The following is a 19,775-nucleotide window of genomic DNA, read 5'->3' as shown; positions in this document are numbered from 1 at the left end:
CTATGCACTTTGGAAAGTGCAGTTGCCCTCTGCAAGTGCAAATGCTCCAGAGCTTAGTAAATGCAATATCACACTTTTCCCCCCGCAATGGTCAAAAATGCGTTGCCCCTTTGCAGGCACGTGGCAGTGCCATTAATTCTTAACCACTTCAATACCGGACACTTTCACCCCCTTCCTGCCCAGGACAATTTTCAGCTTTCAGCGCTGTCACATTTTGAATGACAATTGCGCGGTCATACAACACTGTACCCAAATGAAATTTTTATCATTATTTCACCACAAATAGAGCTTTCTTTTGATGGTATTTGATCACCTCTGCAGTTTTTACTTTTTGTTAAAAAAATGTAAAAACCTGAATTTTTAAAAAAAAATGTTTTTATTTTTTTATATTTTGTTATAAAAAATGTAAAACGGGTCATTATTCTCCTTCATTGATGTACGCTGATGAGGCGGCAGTGATGGGCACTGATAGGCGGCAGTGATGGGCACTGATGGGTGGCAGTGATGACCACTGATGGGTGGCAGTGATGGGCAGCACTGCCAGGTGGCACTGATTGGCACTACAGGTGGGCATTGATAGGTGGCACTTGTGGGCATTGATAGGTGGCACTTGTTGGCATCGATAGGTGGCACTTGTTGGCATTGATAGGTGGCACTTGTGGGCACTGTTAGGTGGCACTTGTGGGCACTGTTAGGTGGCACTTGTGGGCACTGTTAGGTGGCACTTGTGGGCACTGTTAGGTGGCACTGTGGGCACTGTTATATGGCACTATTAGGTGGCACTGATGAGGCAGATGTGCCTCTTCCACTTGGGGACCGATGTCCCTCACATCCGAGCTGGTGATCGGCTTTTTTTTCTACTCACGCTGTCAGCGTGAGTAAAAAAAAAAACGATCACCGATCTTTTGCTTACATCATGTGGTGTGATCAGCTGTCATTGGCTGACAGCTGATCACATGGTAAGGGGCCGGGACCGGCCCCTTACTCGGATCGGTGATCAGCCGAGTCTCAGTGACTCGGTGATCACAGCGTGCTCGGCGCGCGCTCTGCAGGGCGTGCGCAGGGAACATGCACAGGGGAGGCCGTCCTATGAGGGCCTCCCGGGAATTCAGGTCCGTGCTGTGGCCGTCATTCGGCCATAGCGCGGATGTGTAGTGGTTAAAGGGGTTCTAAAGGCTGAAGGTCTTTTACCTTAATGCAGGGATGCTTAACCTTTTAAAAAGCTCGGGCCATTTAAGTGATTTGGTAAATGGTTGTGGGTCACAATTACCGTATTTATCGGCGTATAATACGCACAGGCATATAACACACACCTTAATTTTAAGAGAGAAGCTTCAGGAAAAAACTTACATTTTAAATAAAGAATTTTGAAGCAAAATAAAGGTCAGTGCCCATTACTGCAGCCTTATCAGTGCCCATCTGCAGCCTCACCATTGCCCATCATTGCAGCCTGATCAGTGCCCATCATTGCAGCCTTGCCCATCATTGCAGTATGATCAGTGCCCATCTTCAGCCTTGCCCATCATTGCAGCCTGATCAGTGCCCATCTGCAGCCTTGCCCATCATTGCAGTATGATCAGTGCCCATCTTCAGCCTTGCCAATCATTGCAGCCTGATCAGTGCCCATCTGCAGCCTTGCCCATCATTGCAGTATGATCAGTGCCCATCTTCAGCATTGCCCATCATTGCAGCCTGATCAGTGCCCATCTGCAGCCTTGCCCATCATTGCAGTATGATCAGTGCCCATCTTCAGCCTTGCCAATCATTGCAGCCTGATCAGTGCCCATCTGCAGCCTTGCCCATCATTGCAGTATGATCAGTGCCCATCTTCAGCATTACCCATCATTGCAGCATGATCAGTGCCCATCTGCAGCCTTGCCCATCATTGCAGCATGATCAGTGCCCATCTACAGCTTTGCCCATCATTGCAGTATGATCAATGCCCATCTTCAGCATTGCCCATCATTGCAGCCTGATCAGTGCCCATCTGCAGCCTTGCCCATCATTGCAGTATGATCAGTGCCCATCTTCAGCATTGCCCATCATTGCAGCCTGATCAGTGCCCATCTGCAGCCTTGCCCATCATTGCAGTATGATCAGTGCCCATCTGCAGCCTTGCCCATCATTGCAGTATGATCAGTGCCCATCTGCAGCCTTGCCCATCATTGCATTATGATCAGTGCCCATCTTCAGCCTTGCCAATCATTGCAGCCTGATCAGTGCCCATCTGCAGCCTTGCCCATCATTGCAGCATGATCAGTGCCCATCTACAGCCTTGCCCATCATTGAAGCATGATCAGTGCCCATCAGCTCCTGCTCTCTCCGTGGCCGCCTGCTTCCTCCGCTGCCGGCACCGGCTTAATGCACTCTGATGCTCTGGGATGGCGGGTTGGCAAGCTCAAATCACAGTCAATGGTTTGCCGACCCCAGGCAGGCGCTTTTGTGGTTTGATGTCGAGGGTCACAGGTTGAGAACTCTGGCCTTAATGCATTCTTAGCATTGAGGTAAAAAACCTTTTGGGTGCAGCTTTCCCCTCAGCCCCCCTTATACTTACCTGAGCCCCATCTCGATCCAGCGATGTGCATGAGAGCAGTGGCTATCCCGGATCTCTGTCTTTCCTCATTGGCTCCTGCTGCTGTCAATCACAGCAGGTAAATCAATGAGGAGAGAGAGGGGCGGGTCCGAGCCGCACTCTGTGGGGTTGATTTACTAGAGGCAAAAAGACTGTGCACTTTGCAAAGAGCAGTTGCTCTAGAGCTGAGTAAATGAGGTAAGGCTTCACCTTGCAAAGAGTACCCAATCACATGCAAGGAAAATAAAAAAAAACATAATTTTTGCTTGAACATGATTGGTTGGTGGACGTCAGCAGAGCTTCTACTCATTTACTAAGCTCTGGAGCAACTGCACTTTGGAAAGTGCACAGTCTTTTTCCCTGTGTATCAATAGACACACAGAGCACAGCTCGGGATCAAACCTGCTCAAGTACCTCCATCCTCCTCTCAGTGTCGTATTCCGACAGCGGGATCGATGGATCGACTTTTTATGAATGGCAACTGCCATACATGGAACGAAGTTTCAATCCATGTATGGCCAGCTTAAAGGCCACAAAGGAGGAGCAAGAAAACCTTATGCAGCCAAAAAAAACCACTGAAAGTACAAAAACAGAAGCTTTGACTTGAGTTTGCCTTTAAAGCGCATCTAAACCCAAAAACAAAAAAAAATAATATGTTACAGATTACCAGTTCTTAGTTGTGGAGGCTGCAGTAGCATTTATTTTTCAGGATAACAGCATTTTTCAGCAGTCTCAGATCTTGGCAGAAACTTTAAGGTGGAATGTCCAACCTTTTGACCTCCCGGGGCCACATTGGAAGAAGATGAATTGTCATGGGCCGCACATGAAATACACTAACAATAAAGATAGCTGATGGGCAGAAAAAGTGGGACAGATCAAAAATTAATGATCACTGATATAGATAATGTAGCTATCTGAGCAATAATTTTCCTTGAACAAGCTTCCTCCATCTGTGACTTTTCTTTTTTTTTGGGGTTCTGTTTTCTTTTGCGATGTGGAAGCCATGCTAGAATAAAAAAAAAAAATAGATAAAAGGATTTCAACTATAGATGTGCTGTGTGGGAAAGTAGAGGGGAGGTTGTGGGAAGGGGGCTTTGGGGGGACACAACTGAAATCTGGGGGGCCCAGCCCACCCCAGCACCCCTGTAGATACAGCCATGTGACATTTACTTTCCTGGTGCTATCGGGAGTCCCTGCCTTCTCTGCTGCCAGTGCTATTACAAACTTGGCAGCCCCAGAATCCCTCCTAAAGTGCCTGTGCCTGGATGCTTATTGTCGGCCGCCGCGGCTACTATGCTTGCACGACATCCCCAGTTTCCCTCCATACATGCATGTGCCTAGCTTGTCCCTGTTGGCCAGCGTGGCTTCCATGCTTGCATGGCGTCCCTACAGACATGCCCAGGCCGTATGCTGAACTCTTGTGGGCCGCATGTGGCCCGCAGGCCACAGGATGAAGACTCCAGATTTAGGGGCTTCTTGGTAAAGAGCCTATGTGCTATGCATAGCCTTCTTGAGGACACCTTGATATTTTATCAAACACACTATATAGTTACATAGTTAGCCAGGTTGAAAAAAGACTCAAGTCCTTCCAGTCCAACCTTAAAAACAATAAATAAATAAAATAAAATAAAAAATATCGTACAATCCCAATACCCAATTTTATATCCACAGTTGATCCAGAGGAAGGCAAAAAACCCCAGCAGAGTATGCTCCAATTTGCTACAGCAGGGGAAAAAAATCCTTCCTGATCCCAGATTTTCGGATTTTCCCTGGATCAACTTTACCTATAAATGTCAGTACCCAGTTATATTATGTACATTTAGGAAAGAATCCAGGCCTTTCTTAAAGCAATCTACTGAGCTGGCCAGAACCACCTCTGGAGGGAGTATATTCCACATTTTCACAGCTGTTACTGTGAAGAAACCTTTCCGTATTTGGAGATGAAATCTCTTTTCCTCTAGATGTAAAGAGTGCCCCCGTGTCCTCTGGGTTGACCGTAAAAAGAATAACTCAACACCAAGCTCACTATATGGACCCCTTATATATTTGAACATGTTGATCATATCCCCCCTTATTCTCCTTTTCTCAAGAGAGAATACATTCAGTTCCTCTAATCTCTCCTCATAGCTGATCTCCTCCATGCCTCTTATCAAGTTTGGTTGCCCTTCTCTGCACTTTCTCCAGTTCCCCGATATCCTTTTTGAGAACTGGTGCCCAAAACTGAACTGCATATAACAGATGAGGTCTTACTAATGATTTGTACAGGGGCAAAATGATATCTCTCTCTCTAGAGTCCATACCTCTCTTAATACAAGAAAGGACTTTGCTCGCTTTGGAAACCTCAGCTTGGCATTGCATGCTATTATTGAGCTTATGATCTACCAAAACCCCCAGATCCTTCTCCACCACGGATTCCCCCAGTTGTACTCCCCCTAGCATGTATGATACATGCATATTCTTAACCCCCAAAGTGTATAACTTTACATTTCTCAACATTAAACCTCATCTGCCACATAGACGCCCAATTAGACAGTGCATTGAGGTCGGCTTGTAAATTGGAGACATCCTGAAAGGTAATTTTTCCACTGCATAGCTTGGTGTCATCTGCAAAGACAGAAATGTTACTTTTGATCCCAGACCCAATATCATTTATAAAGATATTAAAAAGTAAGGGTCCCAACACTGAACCTTGGGGTACACCACTGATGACCTTAGACCATTCAGAGTAAGAACCATTAATCACTACTCTCTGAATTCTGTCTTTTAGCCAGTTTTCTATCCATTTACAAACTGATATTTCCAAGCCTGCAGACTTTACCTTACACATGAGCCGTGTGTGGGGAACTGTGTCAAACGCTTTTGCAAAATCCAAGTATACCACGTCCACAGCCACCCCTCTGTCCAAGGTTTTACTTACCTCTTCATAAAAAGAAATCAGGTTTGTCTGACAACTTCTGTCTTTCATGAATCCATGCTGTCTGTTGCTTAACCCCCCTGGCGGTATTCCCGAGTCTGGCTCGGGGTGGATTTTCAGTACCAAAAGCAGTAACCCCGAGCCAGACTCGGGATCGCATCGCAGGATCCATGTAGAGGTTACTTACCTTGTCCCCAGGATCCTGCGATGTCTCCCCGCTGTGATCGGCGAGCCGCCGTGTCTGGCTCGATTCACAGTGCCGAGCTCCGTTCCCTGCGAGCGTTGCGACGCGCGGGGACGGAGTTCGGCGCCAAATTCAAAAAGTAAAACACACACAGTATAGATACGGTATATTGTAATCTTACAGATTATAGTACTGTATCAAATAAATACACATCCCCTTTGTCCCTAGTGGTCTGCCTAGTGTCCTGCATGCAGTTTTATATTATATATACTGTTCTTTCTGCCTGGAAACTGGAGATTGTCCATAGCAACCAAAACCGTCCCTTTACATCAAAAGTGGTTTTAGACCAACTAGAAAACAGCGATAATAAATTAGAATCACTTGCAGAATTGAGCAATAGTGATTTGTGGGGATATCCGTCATCAAACACTGAAAAGTAATGACAGTGACAATTTTGTAGCTGAGCACATTTTAGTGTTTTTGATTTGATTACATTATTGAATCATTTTATTATTATTATATTATTATTTGGTATAATTAGTTATAGTTATTTATTATATTATAATTTATGATTTCTTTTTTCAAACTTTATCATACCCGGGATGTCTACTAGACTCTGGTTTGGACAGATTTAAGTGAATTATTCCTAAGAATTACAGGCCTACAATATAAAACGCCAAATTTCCATGCAAAATAATTGTACTGCTTTCAGCACCTAAAATCTGAAATAATCATACCGCCAGGGAGGTTAAAATGTTTTTTTCCAGTAAGAAATAGTCTATGTGGTCTTTTATTAAACGCTCCAGTATCTTCCCGACTATAGTGAGTCTCACATGGCTCCTGAGGGTTACAGAAGCTATTTACACTTGCCTTGGACTTGTTTTTGTGCCAAACAATGGCCCCTCATTAGCCTCAAAATTTTACATGTTTTCACGGAAGTGAAACAGAAAGTGGGGGGGGGGAACGAATTATACAGATAATGATCAAATATCATAAATGTAAAGTAGATTTTGCCAAAGCAGCTTAGTGAGTGAAAAAAAAAAAAAAATATATATATATATATATATATATATATACATCCCCTGACCATCCCACCTATGTGAGCTTGTTGTACATTCCATTACAAAACCATGGCCACTAAGATGAAGTTGTCCCTCCCCCCTTTGCAGCTATAACAACCTCCAATCTTCAGCGAAGACTTTCCACAATCCATCCCTGGCTGAGCTTTCTGCATCCGATTGATATCACTTCTTTTATCAACAGATATGAGATGTTCTAAAATCAAAAAGGCATCATTTAATTAGAAGCCAGAGCCATGCCAAATATTCATTTATGGCCAACTGTGCATAATAATCAGCACTCACCCATTCTCTTATCCTACCTTTCCAGGTTTAAATTATATTCTCTGACATCATCATAGGCATTGCAAAGTCACAAATCTATAACCACTGCAATTATATCACCTCTTATCATCTGAGAACAATAGTGTAATTCTGATAATAACTATTAGGAAGAAATGCTTTACTGATGGCTTCAGTGACCTTTTTACCCTCACTCCAGCTATACAAAAACTGAATGCCATCCCAGACTTGTTTTTCTGTTTGATACACATGGAAAACAGTTTCTGCCAAAGGCGAAAGACAAAAGCTTTCCTATTCATCATACAGGAACCTTCTCCTGATGTGTCACCAAGCCTGATTTTGAATTCAGCTGTTCATGCGGTATTATGAGAAGGAAAATAAAAAACAGTGGCACACAGAGGACTATTTATTACTCATAGGAAGAGAACATTACTATGAGTAAGAATTGCAGAATGGGCTTGAGGCTCCTTCTGGTGTATTTTTGGCTTTAATAAACAGTAATACAAAGAAAGTTGGTTATCGAAATCGGGAAGAAAAAGAGATGTGGAACAGAGCCCATCAAGCCCAAAAGGATCCCATTTCTTTCAATTGGCCAGCTCAAGTTAAAAATTTGATGACTAAAACCCAATTGATTATTCTTAGAAACATCAACACTTTTTGTTGGCTCACATCGAAAAACAATTCAAAAACTTCCGCTTGTTCACTGATTAATTCTTCTGAGCCAATAATCCTTTATCCATCCAGTGGCATTTCCCAAATGAGCTGCCACACAAGAGCTTAACACTGAAATCTGCAATGGTAGACCTGGCTATATTAGCTGATGGGTGAGAGAAGAAGGTGATTAGATTAGGTTTAAATCAACTAAATACATCCCAGGTGCATCAAAACAAAAGCAGTCGCACCCTGAGTAGAAAAGCCTGTGTACGGATAACATGTTGTAGAGCAGGGGTCTCCAAACTTTTTAAGCAAATGGCCAGTTTACTGTTTTTCAGGCTTTAAGGGGGCCGAACTGTGGACAGTGGGAATAGAATATGCCCCGGCATCAGTACCCCATCATTGACTTTATTGGGAGGAATAGTGCCCCATTGTTGTTATCAAATGGAAGAATAGAGCCCCATTGATGGTGCCAGCAGGAGGAATGGTGCCTAATCACTGGAGTCAGTGGGTGTATTGGGGAAACTATGAGCTTCGCCTATAAGCAAATATTTTGTTGAGCTAATAAGCACAGTTATGGGAAAGCGCACTTGCATAAAGCCATGTAACACAGACACAGAGGCTGGTATCACATTGGGAGGTCAGCATAAATGTCCTACTGAACTAAGGCAGGTCCCGTTTATTTATAGGGCTGAACAGAGATAACAAAGAGAGGTGGTGGCTTCACAATCAGCCAATCAGACACTTGTATACCTTCAAAAAGGACCAATCAGACACTTATATACATTTATATAAATATCAGGTAGTGACGTATGCAGTCGTTCATATGCAGAGCAACGTGTGCAGTTTCCCACTGAAATGCGCACGCAGGCATCCAAAACAATGTGCCTTGCACTGTGCTGGGTGCAAATACTGTGAACATTGCACTGATCGGGACCGTGTGCATATTCTCACCATTTACCATTGGCGTGAACCCTACTCCACGAGGCTCAGCGAGCCTTGCTTTGTATGATTATACTATTGTTCCCATGTACGCAGGTATGTTTGCCGGGATGCAGTCGCCATGAGGTGGCCAGTCTCTTGGTGAGGCATAAGGGAACATCGCTTAAACGACGAACAGATCTCCCATGTCCACGGGAAGGTTTCAACAACCAACGGTCCTTCACGCATGAGCGTATTGCAGCAAAACAGACACTGGGAGAAATCTGACAATATACATTAATAAAAATTTCCACAACAGCTCCTCCTCTTTGTCATATTCTCCCATGTGTCCCTCGACGAATCTTGTTCTTACACCTGGAAATGAATCAGTCTTTACAGTCCATATGAGTCCACAAAAAGCTTGACTCGTAGACTCTGTTCTTCAGGAGGAATGACTCAAAGGGAAGACATGAAGTGGGGAGCTGTAGTGATCTCCGGTCTGTCTGGGATCCTCTGTGTCTGGTATGTGGGTTGGGCTTCGGGGCTTCTCATCTCAGTGAGGAAGATGTGGTCATCTGCTCAGGCTCTGTTCACTCGTCCGATCAGGCGACAGGAGCACCTCATCATGGCATATAGAAGGAATATAAACACAAACAGCATGAGTATATATACCCTTACTTCCTTCAACCATGATCCGATGGACAATAAAAAATCCCCAAAGTTTCCCAGACCCATAAAAGAAAATTAAATAAAGCTCTGGTTTTGCCTTGCAGGGATCTAACCTTATCCATATGGGCCTAAACTTTGTCACTAGTATCCTCGATCCAGGTACAATAGTCTTCTCCTGTGAATTCACAGAAACCCCCCTTGGATGCCAATAGAAGGGTCTTCATCTGTCATTGTTCCTGTGAGATCTCCCTTACAGCTTCAATTGTTTCATTGAACATCCCATCCACAATGGATGAGAAATTGTTCTATCGTTTCATAAGTTCCATCCCCCACCCTGTCCAAGCAGGAAACCATGCCCAGACTTGGTCGGAGTGGGTGAACAATTCCCTTCAGATCCTCACGATCGGCCACAATGTAAGATGCTGGGACGAGATTCACCAGGACGCATGAACCTGCATTAGGGGGAATTACCTAAGCTGTAGAACTGCATAAGAAGTAGTAGGGGCCAGTCAGAGTCGCACAAGGGGAATTACTCTGACGGTCACGTGCATTGAGTAGTAACAGGATAGAGGATTGCTCCCTTGGTCTGAACGTCACACCCTTCCTTCCAACAGATGTAATCTGGTCTACAGGTGTTATTAAAAAGGCTGGGGTTTCATTAGTAAGATTAACTGTTATGCCCTGTACACACAATCAGACTTTTTTTATTTCGGAACAGAAAATGTGCGATCGGAGCTTGTTGTCGGAAATTCCAAACGTGTTTAGGCTCCATGGGACTTTTTCCATCGGAATTTCCGACACAAAGTTTGAGAGCTGGATCCAAAATTTTCCGACAACAAAATCCGTTGTCGGAAATTCCGATCATGTGTACACAACTCCGACGCACAAAGTGCCACCCATGCTCGGAATCAAGCAGAAGAGCCGCACTGGCTGTTGAACTTCATTTTTCTCGGCTCGTCGTATCTGTTGTACATCACCGCGTTCTTGACGTTCAGAATTTCCGACCAACTTTGTGTGACCGTGTGTATGCAAGACAAGTTTGAGCCAACATCCGTCGGAAAAAATCTGATGGATTTTGTTGTCGGAATGTCCGATCGTGTGTACAGGGCATTAAACCTTCCTTACAGGTGGTGGATCCTACAAAGTTATACCCTTTACCAAAACTAAAGTTGAAGCACACTTGTGGGCTACCTAGTTGTCCCGATACCCACAATGGTTTTGTGAAAGAGAGGCAAGAACCAGAGCTAATGTTAAAACTATAACTAATTTTACCCTCTAGAAATGTATCGTTAAGTTCTATTGACAAGTGTCTGTTTGGAGTCTTTACTAGTTTTTCAAATTTCCTCATACCAATACAGACATCATATATAGCATGTACTGCTGCCATTGCCAGGGTACTAAGGCTCGGTGGGAGTTTAGAGCATAGCCAGCAGTGGGTCCTGTTCCCCGTTTTAGCCATTTGGAGGTGCATTTTAAACAATAAGTTGGGATGCTTTTCATCGTCAACCTTGCTAAAATACACTAAGCTAAAGATATAAATAAGAAAGATACTCCTCATTCTTCGTTGTAGTTAAGCAGCTTCTTGCAGTGGCTGGCGTCGATCCAGTTGTCCCGTTCCTCAAGCTTTAGAGAGGTCGGCATGGTCAGCTGAACCTGGAATGGCCTGAGGTATCTCGACTCTAGTCCCGTCTTCTGATGTTGCGTTACAATGACCCAGTCACCTGGTTGGGTAGAATGTAAACCGGTTATCGAGTCAGGGTCTGGAAGGGTCTCGTTAACCCTGTGGTGGATTTTTTGGAGCTCACCGATCAGGTTCTGAACATACCGTCAGCTGGGAATGTAAAGACGACAGCTGCTGAGGAAAGTACAACCCTGTTTTTGGTTGACTTCCGAACAAAACCCCATATGGACATAACCCATGAGATCGTCTAGGGGCATTTCTGATGGAGTGGAGAGCTATGGGGAAACATTTGGGGCTAGAGTTTTCCAGTATTGGCTATTGTTTTTGAGATTTGTTTTTTAAGTATTCCATTCAACCTTTCAACCTTATCACTACTTTGGGGATAATAAGGAGTGTGTAATACCTGATTGATTTGTAGGGCTTTACACACTTCTGCAAATATATGACCAGTGAAGTGGGAGCCTTGATCCGACTCGATAGTTTCAGGTAGGCCCCAGCGACACATCATTTAGGACAGGATCTTTTTGGCTGTGGTGGTGGCGCAGGGGCGGATCCAGAGTCTAGTCTCGGGAGGGGCACTGCCAGAAAATATATTTTTTTGGGGTACATCTATCGGGGAAATGGCTGGTGTTGGCGCTTCAATCATCACGGCACCATGGTTGTTATGGTGTCAGGATGATTGAAGCGCATTATTACTATTATTACATTGTTATAAAAAATTAAATAACTCACCATAATGCAGAATCAGTGGGAGCCCCGAGTGTGTCACTTGCCACGTCACCTGTCACCAGATGCAGATTGTCACTTGCCACGTTGCCTGCCACATGTTGCGGATTGTCACTTGCCACGTTGCCTGTCACCAGATGCAGATTGTCACTTGCCACGTCGCCTGTCACCAGATGAAGATTGTCACTTGCCACGTCGCCTGCCACGTTGCGGATTGTCACTTGCCAGGTTGCCTGCCACATGTTGCGGATTGTCACTTGCCACGTCACCTGTCACCAGATGCAGATTGTCACTTGCCACGTCGCCTGTCACCAGATGGAGATTGTCACTTGCCACGTCGCCTGCCACATGTTGCGGATTGTCACTTGCCACGTCGCCTGTCACCAGATGAAGATTGTCACTTGCCACCTGCTAAGGTGGTCTCTTGTGTCCCTGAGACAGGCAGCAGAGAGATGATGTAATCTCTCTGCTGCCGCAGCTGCCTGCATGGTGGAGGGGAACTGCAGGGATGCAGGGCGGGCGCCGGGCAGTGAGAGATGATGTCATCTCTCTTCTCCCCCGCCCGCCGGCTCCCTGATTGGCCAGCAGCCCGCCCTCTCTCACTATGGAGCCGCCCGGCGGCTCTCTCACCCACGGAGCCACTCAGCGGCTCTCTCACTGACTCACGGAGCCGCCCGGCGGCTCTCTCACTCACGGAGCCGCTCGGCGGCTCTCTCACTGACTCACGGAGCCGCCCGGCGGCTCTCTCACTCACTAAGCCGCCCGGCGGCTCTTTCACTCATGGAGCCGCCCAGCGGCTCTCTAACTTACGGAGCCACCCGCCGGCGGGCTCTGTCACAGACTGTCACCCGCATTTCTCGGAGGAGGCAGTTGCCCCGTTGCCCCCCCCCTGGATCCGCCCCTGTGGTGGCGTTGGCTTTCTGAACACGTCATGCCTCCGGCCAAACTGAAAACATATCTACACAGACCAAGACATGTTCGTACGGCCCACTCCTTGGCAATGTAATGTAGTCTATCTGTATGTGCGCATTCTGGTTGGGAGAATGTCGTTTGGGTACTGGTACCGTCCTACCTGGGTTGTATAAGGCCTATAAATCAATTTGCACAGTTTTGGAGTGGAGCACTGCTTGATGATCACTTACAGCACTAGAACATTATGAAGTGCACGTGTTAAGTATGGTTTTATCCCTATCAACCTTAAAAAATGTATCATCTGCATAATTACAGTAATTTTGATTTGCACCTTTTAATCTAGCATGATCACACAGACTTTATGAATTTGAAATCACTCTATTTACTCATTTATTAATATGTGATGCGTTTATTTATATTGTTTTTGCATTATATGCATTTGTTGATTGTTTGATTTGCATCTATATTTCTGTTTTATGACAGCGCAACCCTTCCTCTTTTTTACATATCTATTTAGTATTGAATTGTGCAATACTGTGAGTGCGTCTGTTGCTATTATTGAATTTATGAATTGTTAGGGACTTACACTTAGCGCAGATTTTTCTCCTTTTAGTAATTTTTTTACTTACAGTTCCTTGCAAAAGTATTCACCCCCCCCCCCCCCCCCCCCTGGCTTTTTACCTATTTTGTTACATTATAGCCTTTAGTTCAATGTTTTTTTAATCTGAATTATATATGATGGATCAGAACACAATAGTCTAAGTTGGTGAAGTAAAATTAGAAAAATATATAAATAAAACTATTTTTTCAGAAATAAAAAACAGATAATTGGCATGTGCATATGTATTCACCCCCTTTGTTATGAAGCCCATAAAAAGCTCTGATGCAACCAATTACCTTCAGAAGTCACATAATTAGTGAAATGATGTCCACCTGTGTGCAATCTAAGTGTCACATGATCTGTCATTACATATACACACCTTTTTGAAAGGCCCCAGAGGCTGTAACACCTAAGCAAGAGGCACCACTAACCAAACACTGCCATGAAGACCAAGGAACTCTCCAAACAAGCAATGTTGTTGTGAAGTACAAGTCAGGGTTAGGCTCTAAAAAAATATCGAAATCTTTGATGATCCCTAGGGGCACCATCAAATCTATCATAACCAAATGGAAAGAACATGGCACACCAGCAAACCAGCCAACAGATGGCCGCATACCAAAACTTACGGACCGGGCAGGGAGGACATTAATCAGAGAGGCAGCACAGAGACCTAAGATAACCCTGGAGAAGCTGCAGTCCACAGCAGAGACTGGAGTATCTGTACATAGGACGACAATAAGCCGTACACTCCATAGAGTTGGGCTTTATGGCAGAATGGCCAGAAAAAAGCCATTACTTTCAGCAGAAAACAAAATGGCACGTTTTGAGTTTGCGAAAAGGCATGTGGGAGACTCCCAAAATGTATGGAGGAAGGTGATCTGGTCTGATGAGACTAAAATTGAACTTTTTGGCCATCAAAGAAAACGCTATGTCTGGCGCAAACCCAACACATCACATCACCCAAAGAATACCATCCCCACAACAGTGAAACATGGTGGTGGCAGCATCATGCTGTGGGGATGTTTTTCGGCATTCGGGACTGGGAAACTGGTCAGAGTTGAGGGAAAGATGGATGGTGCTAAATACAGGGATATTCTCAAGCAAAACCTGCACCACTCTGTGTGTGATTTGAGGCTATGAAGGAGGTTCACCTTCCAGCAGGACAATGACCCCAAACACACTGCTAAAGCAAAACTTGAGTGTTTTAAGGGGAAACATGTAAATCTGTTGGAATGGCCTAGTCAAAGCCCAGACCTCAATCCAATAGAAAATCTGTGGTCAGACTTAAAGATTGCTGTTCACAAGCGCAAACCATCCAACTTGAAGGAGCTGGAGCAGTTTTGCAGTGAGAAATGGGCAAAAATCCCAGTGGTAAGATGTGGCAAGAGACTTATCCAAAGCGACTTGGAGCTGTGATAGCCGCAAAAGGTGGCCCTACAAAGTATTGACTTTAAGGGGGTGAATAGTTATGCACATTGACTTTTTCTGTTATTTTGTCCTATTTGTTGTTTGCTTCACAATAAAAAAAAACATCTTCAAAGTTGTGGGCATGTTCTGTAAAATATACGATGCAAATACTCAAACAATCCATGTTAATTCCAGGTTGTGAGGCAACAAAACATGAAAAGTGCAAAGCGGGGTGAATACTTTTGCAAGGCACTGTATTAGACTGGTGTGCCTCGAGATTTTGCAAACTTTTAAAGGGTGCCGCAACTATAAAAAAAAAAAAAAAAAAAGGTCGGATTATATCACTGAAATTCTCAGTTTTGCCAAACTGCAAGAAACGCACATGGACTCAAGCCATGGTTAACCACCCAAAACTGAAGTATCCCAAATGTTTATAGTTTTCACTTTTCTAGTTTGTTAAGAGATGTCCTTTATAGCTACAAATTATAGAATGTTAAACAAGAAAACAGTCGGACCAATTTCAATAAAGGCAAGCCGTGGTGAAAGTGCGCTGTGCCTGTAATGTATAGATTTCGCTCACCTGGTCTGGGGTCAGATGTTTGGTTCTATACCGCCACTGATGACTTTTCCAGAAGATTCTGTTCAGAACACAATGTAACAACATTCAAGTCTGTGTCTAGCACATGAAACAGGCCCTAAGAGAGGTATTTGCAATAAACATGCAATTCTCTGCCTTTTTTTTTTTTTTTTTTATTCCATTCCATAAAAAAGGAGGGTAAAGGCTGCCTCTTACAAGCGGGTGTTTAAATCAAAGCTGTTTTGTGTGTTACCTTTTTTGAAAGGACAGATTCTGGACTCCAGATGGTGCAGGGAAGGCCTCGCTCTCACCATATCTGTCTCAGCGACGCAGTAAGCCCGTGACCTTGGCGTGTCTTGTAAAAACCTGGGCGCACTAATTGACATCACATTTGTCCTTTTTTTAAAGGAAATGTGGTTTTGGTTTAGAGGACTGACATTATTGCTGAACGCGTTTGATAAGGCACAGGGGAATTTGCTCAAGTAGATTCCCAAATTACCGAGGCTAATAGAGATGACTTCTGACCTGAACCTGAAGGCAGCCATCTTGGGAACTAAAAATTATGAAGAGAGGGCTTTAGAATAAAAAAAATGTTCATTCGCTTGATTCCATTATGAAATGTTCTTCTTTGTTTTACTTGCAAAGTTGGCTAATTTAATTGGCATATCTTCATAGAAGAATGCTTCCCAAGGATCATTTTGTTGTCCATGATAAATTAAAGCCCTTGTGTGATACCTCTGCCCAGGGATATTTTTCTCAGAGAATAACTGCAGGTACTCCCTTCTTCTAAGTCACCCCTTCTTTCCGCTCCCTTGGTTTCAAACCCTGCCTAGCATAGGCGTGCGCACAGGGTGTGCCGGGTGTGCCCAGGTACACCCTAATCACCCCATGCGCATTAGTGTTATCGCTCTGTGTAGCAGCAGGAACATGAACAAGATCTCCCTCTTACCTGCTCTTCCATAAGAAAAGTGTTTATGCTCTTCTCTTTCACTGTGCTGGCAGGGAGATCAATGTGCCGGGGTCATATATATGTAGGCACATACACATGCATGCGTGTTTGAGCTTAAGGGTGCACACCCTAATGCAATAGGCTGCGTACGCCTATGCTGCCTAGAGAATACAGGAGCATGCATCATTTTTTGGTGCAAGTAGTTTGTATGAAATTTGCTAATGAAAGGCAGTAAAATAGGTCCCCTGTAGCTATCAATAATGGACCCTCCCCAACAATAGACTCCCCAGCAACAAAAAGACCCCTTCAGCGACAATAGATCCCTCTCAACAACTATAGATCCCCAAGCAACACTAGACCCCCCCCAGCAACAATAGAGCTCCCTAGAAACAAAATACCTCCCACCAGAAACAATAGATCTCCCAGCAACCAGCATTAATAGACGCTCTAGCAACCAGAAACAATAGACCCCTCCCTGAACAGTAGCTCTCTCCCAGCAACATAACCCCCCCCTAGCAACAATAGATCCCCACTAGCAGCAATAGTCCTCCCTAGTAGCAACAGATATAGATAAAGAATAGAGGTTCCCCTAGGCGGACTTTATAGGCATTGATGTTTGAGCTTGCTTGGAAATATATTAAAATGTGCAACAGTATAATAATATACAACTTTTATTAGGAGATAATATTAAAAACAATACAACGAAACATAGAAGAATCTAGGTAGTTCATTTAAGTCATCATACAGAAATAAGTTTATAAAAACTAACGAAACAATGAAACAAGGGGGGAACTCTTCTCACACCCAACGCGTTTCGGGGTACAGTATATTCCTTCTTCAGGGGTGTGGAGAGAAAGAGAAGAGAGTGGTTTATATATTATGAGATGGTTGTTCACACTGTTTCGTGGTTTCACATTAAAAGCCTAGAACAAATGTAGCACCGGATATTGATACTGGTAGATTTAGGCCCCTTTCACACTGGGGCGGTAGGGGGCGTCGGCGGTAAAACAGCGCTATTTTTAGCGCTGTTTTACCGCGGTATTCGGCCGCTAGCGGTGCGGTTTTAACCCCCCGCTGGCGTCCGAAAAAGGGTTAAAACCCCTCGTATAGCGCGGCTATAGCCGCGGTATTACCGCGGCATAGCCGCGCTGTCTTATTGATTTCAATGGGCAGGAGCGGTTTAGGAGCAGTGAATACACCGCTCCTTCCCCGCTCCAAAGATGTGGCTTGCAGGAGATTTTTTCTTCTCCTGCCAGCGCACCGCTTCAGTGTGAAAGCCCTCGGGCTTTCACACTGAACTAACAGCGGAGGCTGTTTAGGGGCGGTTTGCAGGCCCTATTTTTAGCGCAATAATGCCTGCAAACCGCCCCGGTGTGAAAGGGGTCTTATTGTCTAGCAACTAAAGTGGGCATCAAGAAAATTTCTGAGTATGTACCAAATAGTGTTGTCCTAAGATGGAGGAGATTCTCCCCCATACGTGGGCTCCACGGCAGGATGGCAGCCAGAGCTATATACTGGGGCAAATGAGAGGCAATGTTGAGTCAAAGGAAAAAGAAACAGGAAGGGTGGATTTGATAAAATTTCGAAGATCTGCCACACATCCCAGCATCAGGCTGTCCAGTGCCCTGGACAGCCTGATGCTGGCATCCATAGACCCTCCAGCTTTCCCTAGCATCCCTTGGCATTACATACATTCAGTACTGGAGGTGCTTGAACTGCATTCCCCTGCATTCCCGCTGAAAAAAGGCCCTGCCTCTGCCACTGCTAAAGTGCACAGATCAAAGCTTTGGTGGCCTACAGAAGGCTAAAGCTGGTTGGCTATGCATTCAAACTCTGACTACCCTTAGATATTGCAACCCCATGGAATTGTAACAGGCAGTGATTGTCATAGTCGGATGTTCCTGTACTTGCAAATAGAAAAAGGTGCAGAACAGGTTAGGAGACTGTCATATCAGTTTTACAGGAACCGTTATGTTTTTAGTATAAAGGGAGGTGTAGAAGAATTATTTAGAAGGTTGATTATTCTTCTACTCTTCTACTGGAAGCGTAATTCCTTCTTTCCTTCCTTTCTTTCCGGTCTCTGAGAGGCTGGCTTTAAAACTTCCCAGAAGGAGGAAGTGGAGAGAGAAAGTCCAAAACCACATGTACTGTCCTACTGTTTTACTTACTCCTGACCCCTGCACTATGTGCATTACTTGCTCCTGACCCCTGCACTTTGTGCATTATACACTCCTGCCCCCTGCACTTTGTGCTTTACATACCCTTGACCCATGCACTCTGTGTGTTACTTACTTGTGATCCCTGCACTCTGTGCATTACTTACTTGTGACCACTGCATTTTGTGCATTACTTACTCTAGACCCCTGCACTTTGTGCATTACACACTCCTAACCCCTACACCAATGCACTCTGCACAATACTTATTCCTAACTGCCACACTCTGTTCATTACGCACTTCTGACCCCTGAACTTTGTGCATTACACACTTTTGACCTCTGCACTCTGTGTGTTGTGCACCCTTTGCACTCTGTCCATTATGAACTTCTGACTTCTCCACCCAGCGCAGAGTAGGCTTAGGCATTATTTAACCATACCCCTTTAAATACATCCCACTATTCAATGCAATTTCTCCTTCCCTCCATTTTTCCCTGTTTCTGGGAGGCTGGCTTTAAAAGTTCCCAGAAGGAGGAAGTGAGGAGAGAAAGAAGTCTGACACCACATGTACTGTCCTACTGTGTTACTTACTCCTGACCCCTGCACTCTGTGCATTACTTGCTTCTGACCCCTAAACATTATTCATTTTACACTCTTGACCCCTGCACTCTGTGCATTACTTACTCCTGACCACTGCACTCTGTGCATTACTTGCTTTTGACCCCTAAACTTTGTGCATTTTACACTTCTGACCCCTGCACGTTGTCCTTTACATACCCTTGACTCATGTGTGTGTTACTTACTACTGACCCCTGCACTCTGTGCATTACTTGCTCTTGACCCCTGCACTATGTGCATTACTTCTGACCCCTAAACTTTGTGCATTTTACACTCCTGACCCCTGCACGTTGTGCTGTACATACACTTGACCCATGTGTGTGTTACTTACTACTGACCCCTGCACTCTGTGCATTACTTACTTGTGACCCCTGCAATCTGTCCTTTACTTACTCTTGAACCCTGAACTTTAAGCATTATATCATTCTGAACCCTGCACTTTGTGCATTACACACTCCTATCCCCTACACCAATGCACTCTGCACAATACTTATTCCTAACTGCCACACTCTGTGCATTACGCACTCCTGACCCTTGCACTTTGTGCATTACACACTTTTGACCTCTGCACTCTGTGTGTTGTGCACTCCTGACCCCTTGCACTCTATATTATGAACGCCTGACTTCTCCACTCTGTGCATTATGCATGCTTGACCCAGAGCAGAGTAGGCTTAGGTATTATTCTACCATACCCCTTTAAATGCATCCCACTATTCAATGCAATTTCTCCTTCCCTCCATTTTTCCTTGTTTCTGGGAGGCTGGCTTTAAAAATTCCCAGAAGGAGGAAGTGAGGAGAGAAAGAAGTCTGACACCACATGTACTGTCCTACTGTGTTACTTACTCCTGACCCCTGCACTCTGTGCATTACTTGCT

The sequence above is a fragment of the Aquarana catesbeiana genome, linkage group LG01, assembly GCF_042186555.1.
Source record: "Aquarana catesbeiana isolate 2022-GZ linkage group LG01, ASM4218655v1, whole genome shotgun sequence".
Classification (NCBI taxonomy): Eukaryota; Metazoa; Chordata; class Amphibia; order Anura; family Ranidae; genus Aquarana; species Aquarana catesbeiana.
This window is presented reverse-complemented; position numbering follows the sequence as displayed.